Source organism: Elephantulus edwardii, unplaced genomic scaffold (assembly GCF_000299155.1).
Source record: "Elephantulus edwardii isolate Elephantulus edwardi_28Jun2011 unplaced genomic scaffold, EleEdw1.0 scaffold00097, whole genome shotgun sequence".
NCBI lineage: Eukaryota > Metazoa > Chordata > Mammalia > Macroscelidea > Macroscelididae > Elephantulus > Elephantulus edwardii.
The window spans coordinates 6,380,988-6,388,170 of NW_006399847.1; the positions used below are offsets into that span (position 1 = coordinate 6,380,988).

General features: G+C 39.6%; 1 pseudogene; it reads left to right on the forward strand.

The window, feature by feature from the left end:
* The first annotated feature begins 3,195 nt into the window (after positions 1-3,195).
* On the forward strand, positions 3,196-4,269 carry LOC102855238 (annotated as a pseudogene).
* The last annotated feature ends 2,914 nt before the right edge of the window (positions 4,270-7,183 follow it).

Consider the following 7,183-nt stretch of genomic DNA (forward strand, 5'->3'; position numbering starts at 1 on the left):
TAGATCTTTCACCAATCCTAATGTCACATTTTTCCTCATAGAGCCCAGCCTCTCAGATAGTCTGTTCTGCGTACAGGTTGAAAAGGTATATTCTATAAACTTTTTGTTATGAGACCCTTGTTATGATTGTATGAAATACTATGTGAGTGAAGAATAGTGTGAAACACAATGTATATAAAGTTTGTAAGCAGAAAAGATCCTCTGGTGACCTAGTGGTAAGGAGATGCACTGGTAAACCAAAGGCACATGGGTTCAAATCCACCAGCTGTTGCATGAGAGAAAGATGGGCATTCTCCCCCCGTGTCATTTACTGCCTCTGAAAAGCACTATAGAGTTAGCTATGAGTCTGTTTCAACTCAACAACAATGTAACAGCAAATAGAAGTTTAAAAGGGAAGAGGAACATCCTCAGAGCCTCCATAAGGAACATAGTCATGCAATACCTTGACCTTGTTTTTGTTTATTGCCATTGAGTGTTACTCATAGTGACCCTATGAACAAAAAGGTCTGAAACCTTTCTGTAAATATAATCATTTATCAAAGTTCATAAAGTTTCCAGAGGCATGTTGTTTAGGAAGGGGATGACACTCCTGCTTCCAAAACCTTGACCTTATCTGAATGAAATTTATTTCAATCTGCTGGCATCCAGATTTGTAAGAAAATAATTTATGTATTATTTTAAGCCACTCTGTTATAATTTGTTATAGCTGCCACAGGAAACGAATACTATCTCAATAAACATTTGTGGAATGAATAAATAAATGACCATGAATAAGTGAATGAATTCATTAATCAAAGAGGTCCTGAAATGAACCCCTGTTTCATGTTTTCTTGTGTTGTCACATTGACAGAAGATACCAAAGATATGGACATCCCTAGACATTTTTTACTATTTCTTTGGGCACTTATTAAAAGGCATTTGCTTTAGTTAAGGTTCAGAAAGTGTCTCACGGCTTCCCCAACACTGATTTGCTCTGTGATTGCTCTAGAAAATGTAAGACTCTCCAGAGAATGTTCAAGAGGACTGGATTTGGTGTGATGAAGGCTTGGTGGGAAGATTTTGGTTTGTCAGGAAGCTGCCTTGAAAGTCCAACCTTGACCACAGAAAGTTCAGAGAAAGGGTAAAGGTTCCATCTGGGTGGGGAAGGAAAAAAGTCATCATCAAAATTGCAGTTTTGCAGGGCTTTCCCCATACTCTTCTCCGCCCCCCAGAGTTTCCTAATTCTTTCTTAGAATAAATTTTCAGGGACTAAAGTTCAAGATTAAAGTACTTTTTGTTCAGTGTTTATTACTTTAAAATTAACTGACATGCCATGTTTTAACTTTAATTGGAAACCAGACAAGATGAAATCCTTGACTTTGACATACTATAGTGATTTAAGAGAACTTTTCAATTCCAGTACCCAAAACACAAATGCAATTCAAATGGCTGTTAACAGTCTTCCCACCTGTTCTTGTGCACAGGCAAAAGGTAAATTAATCAAAATGGTAATCACACTACAAATCAATTACTATTTAAGTTACTCCTACTAAACTTGGCTATAAAACTATCATATCACCTAAACGATAATCTTAACTATGTCTTTGCAAAAATAAGTGATCCATTTTGTGAAAAGCACACACACATACACACACTTGCACATCTCTCCATGGGCTATTAACCAAGAGCAATCATCACCCTCATTTTCTCAGACAGAATAAATCAATCAGACAGAGCCAGAGCATAATTTGAGTGAAATAGAATGAAAATTTCCTCATCTTCAAATGAGTTGGAGTGGGAGATTATAATACTTTCCATTTTTTTCCTCCCTATTCAGCATGATCAACTTTTAGGAACAAAAATATCCCCAGTTTATTGTATTCAATGCACGTTCTAAATTTTAACTACCTGTGCTCTTTTAACTGTTCAGTAAAGCACTCTGAGGTGTTAAAATCTCCCAGTCCAACTGACAAATCAAACCCTTTAGATCAGTAAGTCCCATAGCAAAAGCCAGCAAGAGCCGAAGTTGGTTGACAAGCTGAAATGGACCTTAGAGCCATGTGGTGCTCCACATTAGAGCTATCTTCTTCTTCCAAATTAAAATATTGAAAGTCAAAACTTCAAGCAAGTAAAATTACTCTCTTATTTTAGAAAAAGAGATGAGAAGAGAGAATTCTTGGATGCAAGTTCCATTTACTTGTGATTTTTACTTTGGATTGCACTTGTGTTTTACTTACTACCATATTTACTGGGAATGAAAATGTTAAATGCTTTTACTTGGAAAACTAAACAAGAATATTCCAAGTTGTGTTAATAATTTTCAACACTTTCTACTTCAGTGTATGTATGTTTGTTTCATTGTTTTCCACATTATGTGGGGAAGTGCAACCAACTGTTTTATAGCTTATGTCTACTTTACTGCTTCTCTATGGCTTAATATTTCAGCTGCTCTATTCCTAACCAAATGTTAGAGCTTGTGTCTTTTGGATTTTTTTTTTTTTAATTTAGTTACTTGGTTCTTGTATTCGTTTTTCCCACAAGTACTAGCTTCTTGTCATGAAGAAAGTTATCCATACGTTACCTTAACCAATAAATTACAGATATATGTAGCCTGGTATTTCTTTAGAATATCCCACATAGGCTAGTGGTCAGAAGCTGTGCTATAGTCCCAAAAGATGTGATTCAAATCCATCAGCTGCTCCATGGGAGAAAGATACTCAGTCTCCTCCCATTTGATTTACTGCCTCTGAAAAATCCACTGGAGGGTCAGCTATCAAGTCAGTTCTGACGCGGTAGCACACAATAGTGGTAAGAAGTTGCACTGTAATCCCAAAGGTAGGGGGTTCAAATCCAGCAAATGCTGTGTGAGAGGAGGATGCACAATCATCTCCTGTGTGATTTACTGCCTCTAAAAATCCACTGGAGGCTCAGCTAAGAGTTGGTTCCAATTTGACAACACACAACAATAACAATTTATTTAACAATAAAAATTACATTATAGTTATTTCTTTAGCAAATGGAAATGACCTCCCTGAAGATCACTGATCTAGCTAGGAGAGCATAGAATTATTGTACTATAACTAATTAAATTACATATTTAATATAAAAAATATTGTATTGGGCAAACTTTTAGTTCTTACCTGCTTGATGGGGTGGGGGCGGTGTGAAAATTAGTTTCTCTGAGTTTGATCGGTAGCGGGAGCGGAGAGCGGACCCCTGAGAGCCCTGAGCAGCCCCACCACCGCCGCCGGCCTGGTTACCATCACACCCCGGGCGGGAGGAGCCACAGCTGCCACAGCCAGTCACCATCACCGCAACCATGAGCAGCGAGGCCGAGACCCAGCAGCCGCCCGCCGCCCCCACCCTCAGCGCTGCCAACACCAAGTCCGGCACCACGGGGAAGCAGCGCAGGGAGCGGCGGCCCGGGCGGCCTCACATCAGCGGTGCCTACCGGCGGGGACAAGATCCATCACAACGAAGGTTTTGGGAACAGTGAAATGGTTCAATGTAAGGAACGGATATGGTTTCATCAACAGGAATGACACTAAGGAAGATGTATTTGTACACCAGACTGCCATAAAGAATAACCCCAGGAAATACCTTCGCAGTGAAGGAGATGGAGTGATGTGGAGTTTGATGTTGTTGAAGGAGAAAAGGGTGCGGAGGCAGCACACGTTACAGGTCCTGGTGGCGTTCCAGTGCAAGGCAGTAAATACGCAGTAGACCGTAACCATTATAATAAGACGTTATCCACGTCGTAGGGGTCCTCCACGTAATTACCAGCAGAATTACCAGAATAGTGAGAGTGGGAAGAAGAACGAGGAATTGGAGAGTGCTCCCGAAAGTCAGGCCCAACAACGCCGGCCCTACCGCAGGCGATGGTTCCCACCTTACTACATGCGGAGACCCTATGGGCGTCGACCACAGTATTCCCACCCTCCTGTGCAGGGAGAAGTGATGGAGGGTGCTGACAACCAGGGTGCAGGAGAACAAGGTAGACCAGTGAGGCAGAAGAATATGTGTCGGGGTTTTAGACCAAGATTTCGCAGGGGCCCTCCTCGCCAAAGACAGCCTAGAGAGGAGGGCAATGAAGAAGATAAGGAAAATCAAGATGAGACCCAAGGTCAGCAGCCACCTCAACGTCGGTACCGTCGCAACTTCAACTACCGACACAGACGCTCAGAAAACCCTAAATCACAAGATGGCAAAGAGACAAAAGCAGCTGAGAATTCGTCCGCTTCCGAGGTTGAGCAGGGCGAGGCTTACCATCTCTACCATCATCTGGTTTAGTCATCCAACAAGAAGAAATGAATATGGAATTCCAGCAATAAGGAATGAACAAAAGATTGGAGCTGAAGACCTTAAGTGCTTGCTTGTTGCCCTTTGACCAGATAACTAGAACTATCTGCATTATCTATGCAGCATGGGGTTTTTATTATTTTTACTTAAAGATGTCTCTTTTTGGTAATGACAAACGTGATTTTTTAAAAGCCTGGTTTTTCTCAATACACCTTTAAAAGTTTTTAAATTGTTTCATATCTGGTCAAGTTGAGATTTTTAAGAACCTCATTTTTAATTTGTAATAAAAGTTTACAACTTGATTTTTTCAAAAAAAGTCAACAAAACTGCAAGCACCTGTTAATAAAGGTCTTAAATAATTAAAAAAAAGAAAAATTAGTTTCTCTTGTCTTTTGTTGCATGGTTCTTTAAGGAAAATCTGTTGTCAGTGTTTTGGCCCATTGTCAGCAGGCATCTACCTATTACCACCAAACACTCAAGGAAATTTCAAGGAGGGGAACTTAAAGGTGAGAAAAGCCACGTTAAAAAGTTAACTATTTTTATGTGTTGTCAATAGTTCCAAGTATATTGTATCTGTTGATTCTGTGTAAGTTGTAAAGTTCAGAACAGATTATTGTTTTGACATTTTGACTTTTACATTTATGGGTTTTTTTGTTTGTCACTTTCTCTTTTCTGAGTCTTATTTATTACTACCAACTTTATTCTTGGTGTTATGATGTTATTGTTAGGTGTCATCAAGTCTAGTACAACTCAAAGCAAACACATGAACAAAGTATCTGAACCCTGTTCTATCCGGTGTCATCCTCATACTTCCTGACACACAAGAACCCATTGCAGAAGTTACCATGTCAGTCCACCTGGTTGAGGGTCTTCCTGTCCTTTGTCAACCCTCTACCCTTCCCTTCATCAAGTCCTCCAAGGACTAGGTCCTCCTAGCAACATACCCAAATTATGTACAGTGCAACCTCATCATTCTTGCCTCCAAAGACCACTCTGGCTGCACTCTCTCCAAGACATATCTGTTCATTCTCTTGGCTGCCCATGGGATGTTCGGTACTCCCCTCCAATACCCAGCTCAAAGACATCAATTTTTTTTTCCTGTCATCCTTATTCATTGTCCAGCTCTCAGATGCATAGCAAGTAATTGGAAAGACTTGACCTGAATGGCTTGGATCAGACAGACCTTAGTCCTCAAACTGATATCATTATTCCTTAATAATTTGGAGAGGTCCCTAAATATGGATTTTCACAGTGCAACGTGTCTCCTTATTTACTGACTACTGATATCAAGGATGATAATTGTGGATCCAAGCAAGAGGAAGCTGTTGACAATTTCAATCTCCTGTGCATCCATCACAATGTTGCCTATAGGTCCAGTGGTAATAATCTTTGTTTTCTTGACACTGAGGTGCAATTCATACTGAAGGCTGGGTTCCTTGATCCTCTGCAATAAGTGCTTCAAGTTCTCCTCACATTCAGCAAATGAGGTTGTGTCATCTGCATAATGCAGGTTATTGATGAGTTTCCCTCCAATTCCGATGTTACATTCCTCTTCACAGACTAGTTTCTCAGATAATTTAGTCAGCATACAGATTGAATTGGTATGGAGATAATACAACCCTGACACACTCCCTTCTCAATTTTGTACCATGCAGTCCTCCCCTGCTCTGTTCACACAACAGCCTCCTGGTCCAGGTATAGGTTCACATGAGTACAAGTAAGTGCTCTGGGGTTCCCATTCTTCTTAATGTCAGCTAAAGCTTATTAGGATCCACACAGTCAAATGCCTTTTCATAGTCAATAAAGCACAAATAGACATTTTTCTGGTATTCCTTATTTTCAGCCAGGATCCACTGAAATTACCCATGGTATCCATGGTGCCACGGCCTCTTCTAAATCCTGCTTGAACTTCTGGCATTTCCCTATGTACTGCTCTAGCCATTTTTTTAAATTATCTCCAGCAGTATTTTACTTGCATGTGATAGTAATGATATTGTTCAATAATTTCCACATTCAGTTGATTCACTTTTCTTGGGAATGGAAACAAATATACGCCTCTTCCAATCTGTTGACCAGACACTGAAAATACAACCAAAACCAAAACCCATTGTTATCAATTTCAGTTCAGCTTACAAAGTAGAACTGAATTCCGTGGGGTTTATCTGCTGTAGTCTTTAAAGAAACACATCTCTAGGTCTTTGTTTAGCATTATTGGAAGAGTTTGAACTGTCAAATGAAAATCAATTATGCCATCTAAAGATCTACTGGGAAAATAGTTGTAAGCTTGATAGACTTTCTTTGGCTCTCATAGTTAAAACATGAATGTACTACTGCTATTACTAGAATTATCAGTTTGATTACTACTATTGCTATTGTAGCTTGTTGTTGTCCAGCTAACCCACTCAAGGTGATCTCAAGTGTGTCAGAATGGAACTACACTCAATAGAGTTTTCAAGGATATAGTCTTTCAGAAGACTTGTCTGCAAACCAATTTCCAATTACCTTCTAAGGGAACTTTGGGTGGCAAAGCAAATCTCCCAGATAGTGATTGAGTACTTAGACATTGGTGCCACACAGGGAATCCTGCTGCTACTACAATATTGTTTGATGTTCCAAATAAAGAATCTTATATGTGTAACCATCAACTACTTCTAGTGCAGTGGAATGTTGGGAGTTTATTTTAATTATGAAATACTTTCTTACATTTTCAAAACACCTATTGGTGATTTTATAGCCTCATGACAGAATGTGGAAATTATCGAACAATGTCATTACTATCACATGCAAGCAAGATTCTGCTGAAAATTATCCAAAACCTTTAGAACAGTATGTCAACAGAGAACTGCAAGATGTGCAGGCTGAATTTAGAAGAGGTCGTGGTACTAGGGATATTATAGCTAATGTT